The sequence below is a fragment of the Pygocentrus nattereri genome, chromosome 1 (assembly GCF_015220715.1).
Source record: "Pygocentrus nattereri isolate fPygNat1 chromosome 1, fPygNat1.pri, whole genome shotgun sequence".
In the NCBI taxonomy this organism is placed as follows: Eukaryota; Metazoa; Chordata; class Actinopteri; order Characiformes; family Serrasalmidae; genus Pygocentrus; species Pygocentrus nattereri.
This window is the reverse complement of record NC_051211.1, coordinates 55,746,215-55,756,200: the sequence shown is the minus strand read 5'-3', so window position 1 is coordinate 55,756,200 and position 9,986 is coordinate 55,746,215. Positions and strand designations below refer to the sequence as shown.

The 9,986-nt window shown below is 40.9% G+C and overlaps 1 long non-coding RNA gene across 1 annotated transcript; it reads right to left on the bottom strand.

Moving 5' to 3' along the window:
* Window positions 1–379: 379 nt before the first annotated feature.
* Window positions 380–9,445, bottom strand: LOC119263046. The gene is made up of 3 exons (XR_005130063.1): window positions 9,373–9,445; window positions 9,171–9,275; window positions 380–549 (listed from the first exon to the last, which is right to left on the bottom strand). It is a non-coding gene; the product is annotated as an uncharacterized LOC119263046 (long non-coding RNA).
* Window positions 9,446–9,986: the final 541 nt, after the last annotated feature.

Below are 9,986 nucleotides of genomic sequence, written 5' to 3'. Positions count from 1 at the left end.
TTGGCTGGTTGGAGCTGTTTTGGAGGCACGCAGAGGACCTACATCAGTTTTAGTTCAGAAACCAGAAACTTTTTTCCACAGAGTGTTATCCTGTAGTGCTGCGTACATCTAGGCATCCAGATGATCTGTTGGAAATTTGAGACGGGCAGGTTTTTCCCCACAGTAACTTCCCATTAACACCAGTCTGGTCCAGTGTTTTTCCTATGATCGGTTCCTGAGTTCAGATGTTAGAAAGTGCAGGACATGCCTATGTCTGGAGCTTATGTGGTTGGGATAGTGTAGTGGGTAACACCTCTACAGTGCCTTCTATGCTGTAGACTGGGGTTCAGTGCCCCGTCTGGGTAACCACCCTGCACTATACCAATAAGAGTCCTTTGGCAAGACTCTTAACATTACCTTTGCAGCGGTGCTGCATTTCTTCCATTTATAAACTGTCTGACTGTGGGCTGACGGAGGTACAAGTCCTTCTGTAACCTTTTCCAGTTCCAGGTCCACATCCGGTCGTATTGCACTTCACGTCCATTAGGCCACACTGCAGCTGAACCAATTCTGTTGTGAAGAGTGGAAGAAAACAGTTGTGGTCAAACTCAAACCTGAATTAAATGACTTCGCTGATTTCTGAGCTGGGTTTTCAACCAATAGCCTTGATTGCTCAGTTTGTTCACTAAAGACATGGCAATGTTGTTCATTAAATACAGTGTAATGCTTAGACTCCATTTTAGGGGACATTTATGCAGAAACCCAAATACATCTGAAGGAATCACCTGCATACATTTTTAAATGGCCCATTTTCAAAATTTAACTTCTATTTAAATTCTTTCCTGAGGTCCACTTTTACAAAGAGTTACGGTTCATTATTACATGCCCATTTTCTGTCCCTAAGAATGTTAATGTACCTTTTAGACTGTGTTTATTACCTCTGTTCTGATTGGCTGCCCTGCATTTTATCTCAAATCAGGGGAATGTCAGTGTGAAGTGTTCATGTATATTAGACTAGAGAATGAACTGTGTGCTTTGAAACTTGTAGTTTATTTCAGTAGCGATGCTGTGAAGGAAGAAACTCTGACACCCGTCTCTTTAGAGATCGAAGTCGGAATGAAGCCTTCGCGAAACAGCTTGGAGAGAAATGTGCCAAATGTTCTCTGCCCCAAAGGTTTGGGTCCATGAATTTATACCCCAGTTGTTTTTGACATATAGTCCACATCTGGTTCCTATTATGATGGCTTTAGAATAAGCTGAAGCTGAGGGAGAAAACGAGGGGCCCGTCTCTCTCCCCCGGGACCTAGAGCCCCAAGTCCGGGCTCCATTCACACACATGGAGCCTTGACCATGTCAGATTGCATTACATAGTGCTTTCAGATAGCAAACAACCAAGTGTATATTAGAGCCCAATATCATATCAATACCATATATAGCATTTTTATCAAGCCTGATACACTTCAAACTTTAAAATGTTTACATTGATATTCTTATTTGATGGACAATCAAAATTGTGAAGATATGTCTGAGAACAGGAGCTGGACAATATCAACAGTACTTCCATCTATGTAACTGGACCCTGCTGAGATGCACAGCATCTTGGCTCCAAACATGTTTGTCTTGTTCTTTATTCTCACTCTTTCATGTTAGTTTAAGCAGTAATTAAACCTGTACGATGTGCAGGTGCCATCTCCAGCTGTTCTTCACGACAGATGTTTGTGAAAAGACAATACACCCTTATCGCGTACCACTTTTTTGACTTCTTAGCTGAGAGCTGTTGGGCACAATGCTTAGCCCTTGGCTATACGTAGCCCAGGGAGGTGAAATACTGATGTGAACGAATGCTAAAGTGGCCTCAGGCCATCCTCAACCTGAGGCTACGCACAATGCGGTATTAATGCCACGTCTGCATCATAAAGTACAGCTTAGTATTCGAGTTAAAGCCTTGGGTTCACTATGTGTCTTAACACATTCTAAAAAGACTGGGCGTCATCTGCCTGGATTTTGCAGATTGTTTTGGGTGACTGAAATATTGGGGATCCACACTAAACGATCAACTCTAAGCTGTTACTTAACCGAATGGAACTCACTAAATTTGGCAAACTCACGAGAACTCATGCCTTCTCAACTAACTAGGAGACAAAGCTAGAGTGGCTCGCCGCTGCCTCTGTTTTCTCTGCCATTGTGCGGACACGGTAAAGAGGCAGCAGGTACGCATGTTTATGTGGCGGTCATGGATTTAAAAATGTGATCAGTTTGGTACTTTAGAGTTTCGACTGTGCATAAACTTGACTGCCTTAAACTCGGCTCATTAAAAAGCTTCGCTCCACACGTGAGGGACTCGCCATTCTTCTTTGACTTCTTCTTCCATGCTCTGTTTTCATTGGTTGTTGTATGAATCCATTCAGATTGAGTCAGTTTACATTAGATAGGTCTGAGTTTGATGAACCGTGTGCCGTTCAAACACGACTCTACTCTCTCCAACTGTCGACTACAACGAACCCAAACCTCGGCAGACTTGAGCCGACCAGTTCAGACTCAGACAGACTGTGAATTGGGGCTAAACTCAGGGTAAAAGTCATGTGGTCTAATCCCAGTTTAAAAGAACAGGACTCTGCAACTTCTTCCAATCACAGTCGGATCATAACATTCCCGAATACTCCATATGATACAATTTGTGTGCAGATTTTACTTAAGCAACAGAACATGAAGGCGGTGACCAGTTCACTGAACCTCTAATAGTAAGTCTACAGAACCGTAATCAATGTGTTACATTCTATTAACTTCAATAAAAAAACCAAATGAGGCAGCCAGGCTGGCTTACTTCACCATTCTGGGTCAAGAGTGTTACTTCAATTCCATTTATTAATAATTTAAGAATTTCATGCAACTTTCTGTGAGGGAGCTTTTAGAGATGGACGTCTGGTTCCCATCACCACCACTGAACATTTCTGGCTCAGTAATTTTATCTAGAACAGAGTATTTTACACCAAACCGCCCTGTTTACATTTCAGCCCATTTATAATGGAGTGAAATCATTTGAAGAACATGGTAATAAAGAGATGATTGGCCAGTGGCACAACCTGAACGTTCTTGGTGAAGAAAACGAAACCTTTATGCGGTGAAATGGTTCGTCAGATATTTGGAACCTTTTGAACGTGGTTCTGTACATCACCAAAAAAGGTTCTGGTATTGTTACAAGTTTTCGGTGTCATGTTGTCTTTACCACAGAACCTTTGAAGAACCATCTTTTTAAAGAGTGCATACAGAAACTGTTACTTGGTGCCACTGTGTAAATGTTAGTGTCTGTAAACTAAATTTGAGTTTGAGTCAAACTACACTTTCATTACTTTACTCAATAAAACGGTTCTATATAGAACCATGAACACTCAAAGAACCCTTTGCCTGATTAAATGGTTCTCTGCATGGTGAAAGTTCTTCAGATTGATGGAGAATGTAGTTCTCTTCTATTTTCTATGTTCAGTTCAAGCTTGTCGTAATAGAGAAACCCTTTTACTGCTGCAGAACTTTGTCAATCTGAAAAACCTTTTCAGGATCTAAAGAACCCTTTAATCATGCAGATGGTTCTTTGAGAGTTCATGGTTTTGTGTGTGAAGTCTTTACTGAGCCATTAGCTCTAGAACTAGTTTGTCACAAGCGCTTTAACATCACGAGCAACAATTCACCACAGAAAATGACGCCTTAGTGTCAATTTAGTAATTGTATGTAGTGAAAGTGTCAGATCATTTCTGGTTTTGAGAAATAATTGAGAATTTAGCTGATTTTAATTTAAGAAATAATGCTTAAAACAAGTAAAATCTGCTAATGGAACAGGACACTTTCATTAGATTAAAGTACAAGTCAAAACAAATAAGAATTAGTTACAATATTTTTAAAACAGTCACATAATGAGAAATATTAGCTATATCAAATAATTATATATATTTTTATTTTATTTATTTATATTTACCTTTTTGAGGTTAAGGTAAGAAAAAAAGAAGTGAATGAATAAATAAGTGTGTGTGTGTGTGTGTGTGTGTGTGTGTGTGCTTTCTTACTTATTGTTACTATTTTTTTTCTATTATTTTACTATTATTATACTATTTTACACTGCCAGAAACAATATTTATTTTTAGATTTATAAATTATGTGTATGTATATATTTCATTATGAGACAGTTATAAAAGCTTTATGAAATTACTAAAGTTTTTTTTTTTTTAGACATTTCCACTTCTTTTAGGTAAAATATATAGTTAAAAACAGTCTTTCTGGACAAAATATACATTTCTCCCCCATTGGCTCGTGGCTCCGTCTATGAGCATATTGAGTCCATCTATGATCAAATTTTAGAATATGTTCAATTCTTACAGCTCAATGGCAAATTTGGTTGATAAGCAGATGTTTTCTGGACCTTTGGAGACACAGTGTACAACAGAGCTTATGTAACCATTTCTATCCAGTGGCTTACAGTCTGCACTTCATTTACTTTCATTACATTACGTAACGAACATTTTTACAGTACACTGTTTCAAAGCCGTATCCTGTGGATCCTTGTCTTCCTTCATCCTGGTGTGTACAATCTGGACAGTCTGACCGCAGCTCTAAATCCAAGAGTGCAGAGTCAGCGCTGGCTTTATTGATCATCTCATAGAAAGCGCTGAGGCTGTAGGAAAGATATACCTTTGATCGAGATGATTAAATAAAAGTGGGGAAAATGTTCACAAGCAAATATGAAGGCATAACTCTCACAGTGAACAAACTCCAGCCGCCACGAGATCCATCACTGGCCGAGACAATGCCCACAGTCCCTCTAATCTCTCCCCAGCATCCATCACTGTGAGCCTTCCGCTCACCGCTCCGGGGCTCATCTTCGCAGTGGCCGCCCTGCTGAAATGGAATTCTTAGAATGGAGCTTGTCGATGGGAAGACAGTACAGTGACCGAGTTTATGGACACTCGAAAATGAACATGCAGTCACCATAGCAACAACCCCTGAAGGCTCTTTACTGTACAGTCCACACTGTACAAGCCCAGTAACTATACTTACTATATAGGTGCACCTTGTACTTTCTCTGCACTCTGTTACCCTGTTCTTCAGTGGTCAGGACCCCCATGGACCCTCACAGAGCAGGTACTGTTTGGGTGGTTTGCCATTCTCAGCACTGCAGTAACGCTGACGTGGTGGTGGTGATGTGTTAGTGTGTGTTGTGCTGGTGCGAGTGGATCAGACACAGCGGTGCTGCTGGAGTGTTTAAACACTGTGTCCACTCACTGTCCACTCTATTAGAGACTCCTACCTTGTGGGTCCACCTTGTAGATGTAAAGTCAGAGACGACGGCTCATCTGCTGCTGCACAGTTTGTGTTGGTCATCCTCTAGTCCTTCATCAGTGCCCACAGGACACTGACCACAGGACGCTGTCGGCTGGATATTTTTGGTTCTCAGTCCAGCAGTGACACTGAGGGATTTAAAACTCCAGCAGCACTGCTGTGTCTGATCCACTCAGACCAGCACAACACACACTAACACACCACCACCACGTCAGTGTCACTGCAGTGCTGAGTGACCCACCACCCAAACAGTACCTGCTCTGTGAGGGTCCATGGGGGTCCTGACCACTGAAGAACAGGGTAACAGAGTATCAGAGAAACAGATGGACTACAGTCTGTAACTGTAGAACTACAGAGTGCAGCTATACGGTCAGTGGAGCTGATAAAGTGGACAGTGAGCGTAGAAACGAGGAGGTGGTCAGAATGTTACGCCTGACCGGTGTATAGAAGTATCTGCATTCAAATATTTACACACTAAATAAAATCTATTGATAGTAGTTTGTAAGTTCACTGCAAATCAAGCATTTGTTTGTTTTCAGGTTGTTAAACCACACATGAGTTTGATGGTGCAGGTGAAACTGATGAACAACAAACCTGTCACTGAAATTTGCTGACGGTGATCAGTCAATCAGATTTGACTGTACTGTCCACTTTTTTTTTGGGGGGGGAAACTAAAGAAACATGATTAAAATGTCACATTATCAGAGTTGCTGTTTTTCAAGGTCAGTATGGTGATAGTTTCTCTGTGGGTTGGCTTGGTAATTTATGCCTTCAAGGGCTTTTATTATAGAATGTGTGTCTTCATGACCTCCTGGATAGCCTGGGTAGTTCTATGGAACGGTCAAAAGGCCACAGCATGAACAGATAGGGAAGACAAGGAGCCACAACCCGTCCTCGTCAGCTTCTCCGTGTAACTCTGACCTGCTTCAGCCCAAGCAGGCCATTTACAACGCAAATTAAAGCCTTTTCCCATAGACTTGTCTGAAATGTCATTGCTCCCGCAGATATTGTGAAATTAGCAATTAAGCCGTGAGAAGAAGTCGTAAAAGGATGAAACACTAGGGATGAGAATGATAATTAAATCCCACTCACTTCTGCTGATGCAAAAAAGCATGAAGGGATGTCAAAGGTGTACATGAAGTGAAACAGGGACACCGGAAGTCCAGATTTCTGGATTGTTTAAATAAATATAGCAAAATATTAAAGAATTAAAGTGAATTTGAACATAAAGCCCTTTCTTAAGGCTATTCTTATTATATTTTGTACTTTATTGGTCCTACATGGGAGTTTCGACATGTTGCTACCTACCTATGCCCAATCTGTCACCATCAACCTTCTGTTTGAGGGCTCTTCTCTCCTATTGCTATGTCATATATATTTTCATAATCCCTCCTCACTGTTTAAGTCAATGCTGCATTTTCATAACACTGAGCCAAACCAACTGTTGACCACTTTGGAGGCCATGTCATTAACAAACATGCAGGTTCGGGTTTTGGCCAGTGGAGTTGAGGGCCAGTTCTGAGACCCAAAGTGGCCTAAAAAATATTTTAAAAAATAATTTAATGCGATAATTTTAACATATTGGATTTATTTCTCAACTGTTAAATCTCCTTATGCGTTTGAGCTTTGAAGCCTGTAGCTTGTGTGGGTGTGGTTACATCAACAATTTGGTTCAGCTCATCTTCTCAGTTGGTCCAGAAGGCCGACACTGTTATTTTGGGGTCCTCCTTTGCAGAGATTCATTTTAAGAACTACCTACTCATTAAAGCTTCTCTATGTAAGACTTTTGTTGGTTAAATTTGAAGAAGTGTCATTACTGAGTAAGAATATAAACAGACTAAAATATGGTGAGTGCGTGCTGCTGTGAGGCCCTGTAGAGCCTGAAATAACCATTTAAAAGTCAGAGGCGTCGAGTTTTTCACACCACATTGTTCATCTTTACATATTAACATCACACACAGACCCAGAAAGAAGGTCCAGCTCAACGTTTACGTCTCAAATGATCTCAATCAATATCATACTGATGATGTGGATAATTCACTAACATCCTCAGAGACGCTCCTTCTCCAAGGTTAGATTGAGTTCTCTTTGAATTCTCTTTGTCATCAGATTCATCCACATTCATTCTGCTAAATATCTAAAAATAAATTTAAATAATAAATACATTTAAAGCAGACAGATGTTAACTCGGTTCTGTGTGCTGGTTAGCTTTCTACCACCACGTTTATCTGACAAACACAGAGAGAGCACAGGGCAATGCCGTTTTGTTATTGCTGTGAGGTTAAAACAGACCACAGCATTGTGTTCATAAAATGTACAATAATATAAAATGTGGATTCAATTTCAGACACTGCATTCTATCTACAACTGCCCATTTTCTGAGAGGGTCTTAAGGATCGTTGAAAGGAAACTGTCAAACACATCACAGAATAGGGTTGCCAACAAATAGATGGCTCATGCTGCCGTGGGAGGATGGGAGGTTGATGCTACACTGGTGTCAGAAGTGGGACAGCTCTCCCAAAGCACCCTGGAGAGGAATAGTGCTTTTACAAACTCAAAGATGGTAGATAAGACAGAGCCTGGCCAAAAACTGTGGAATAAGAAGCAGTGAGGTGAGGACCAGCGGTAAAGATGGTGGAGAAGAGGCAGAGTGAGGGTCGGCAGCAGAGACCGACTGGAGGACAGCAACAGAGGCAGCGAGGATGCCTGGATGGTTTCACTGCTTTCAATATTAACAGAGAGACAGCATCGATAATTAAGTGTAACATTGATTGCTGCTTTCCAAATACAAATATAGCAAAGTTCAAAGTAAATAATTTGAATAAAATGTATTGTACACAGATTATTACAGTGTATCGTTTGCAGCACATAAGAGATTCTATGAAATACTGAACACTGAGACATCACTCTTACAAAAGAGGGCTCTTCAAGGGTTCTTTCATAAAGAAATGGTTCTAAGTAGAACCATAAACACTCAAAGAACCATTTCCATGGTTAAATAGTTCTTTGCACAGTGAAAGCATTCTTCAGATTGATGGAGAATGCGTTCTATATGGAACCTTTTTGAAAACCACACAGAACCCTTTTCAAAAAGGTGGTGTATAGAACCATCTCTAGCATTCTGCGATCTCCAAGTTGAAGAAAACACTTTCATAATGCAATAAAACCCTTCAATCATACAAAAGGTTCTTTGAGTGTTTATTAGTATTTTCTTTACTTAAGAACCCTTCATGTGTGTAGTTATGAGTTAAATCTACACTGTATACATCATTACTGTATATGTACTAATTAAAACTCTCACTACAACCCAACTTTTCAACACTAGAGTATAATTTGGACGATGATGTTGTGTTCATTCTTGGTGCTGAGGTTAATATGAGAAGGCTATAATCTTCTCTATTGAAAGGGAATATGAATGATGTGGGCCATAAGGATGTGCTTTTACTGCTTATTGCCAGGGAGCTCTGAACAGAGCTGAAATTAATGATGCTTGAAGTGTTATTTGGGCATTAATGAATATTTTTATTGCAGCTATTATCAGTTTGGCACAGATATTTACTGTATGGCAACCACCCAGATACAATATTCAGAAGCCCTGCTGAGCTTGGGCCTTCAACCTCTTCCAAAAAGGTTCTGTATAGAGCCATTTACAGCACATTCTCCATCGATCTGAAGAACCGTTTCACCACGCAAAGAACAATTTAAGATGCAGATGGTTCTTAGAGGGTTAATGGTTCTGTATAGAAGCACATTCTTTAAAGAACCATCCTTTTTTTAAAAGTGTAGATGCCAAAAGATGTTCACCAGTTCAAAGCATGAGTTATGTTCTGCAAATGATGTATAGAACCACTGTCTTTACTGACCTTGCTGGCCTTTTTTAAGAGTCTTGTGTGGACTGAAGCGCTGATTTTGATGGCAGTGTCTCTGCTCCGTCAGATGTCGTCAGAACCACATCCGGTGAGAATTGGCTGGAAGTGCACACAGAAAGGAAAACTCTGCTATCATTCCTCTCAAACGCTTCCTCGGGAGCGGAAAGTGCATCAAGGCTTCCTGCGCCAGACGTACCTTGCCATTCATTCTGCTGTGACGTTTTGATTCCGCAGCGCTGTATGAACAGTTGTGAAGAAAATGAATTTGTCCTCCCGTAGAGCCGCCCAGAGTGCAGTCTCCCCTCTAACCGTATGTGAAATATTCATCTGAGCACTTGTTTGAATTTTTCGGTCGGAGGAGCAGGCGGTTTTGTAATGAGCCACGCAGATACCACGGGGCTTCGCATGTGTAAGCACGCCCGCATCAAAGCCTGCCTCTGAAACCGCTCAGGCTTCTGAGGAAGGCTGGCAGCATCCGTGATGTAGGTTAATGATTTCATCGGGATTTGTGGAGGCACGGCGAAGTAAGGCAGGTCACGGTCGTGTCAGGATGATTGCATATCACTGTCGTGTGATGCCTCTCAGATCAAGAGCCTGTTTGTTTTGTAACAGCAACCATATCAGATCTCTACCCTACACTCTCCACAAAGATGGGTCTTTAAAGGCTTTTCAGTAGAGAGAACGGTTCTATTCATAATCAGGAGTTCTATATAAAACCATTTCATGCTTCTCTGCATGGTGAAAAGGGCAGTCAGAATGATGGAGAATGTGTTGTATATGAATGAATAAGTGTCAAGCTTATAGCGACCC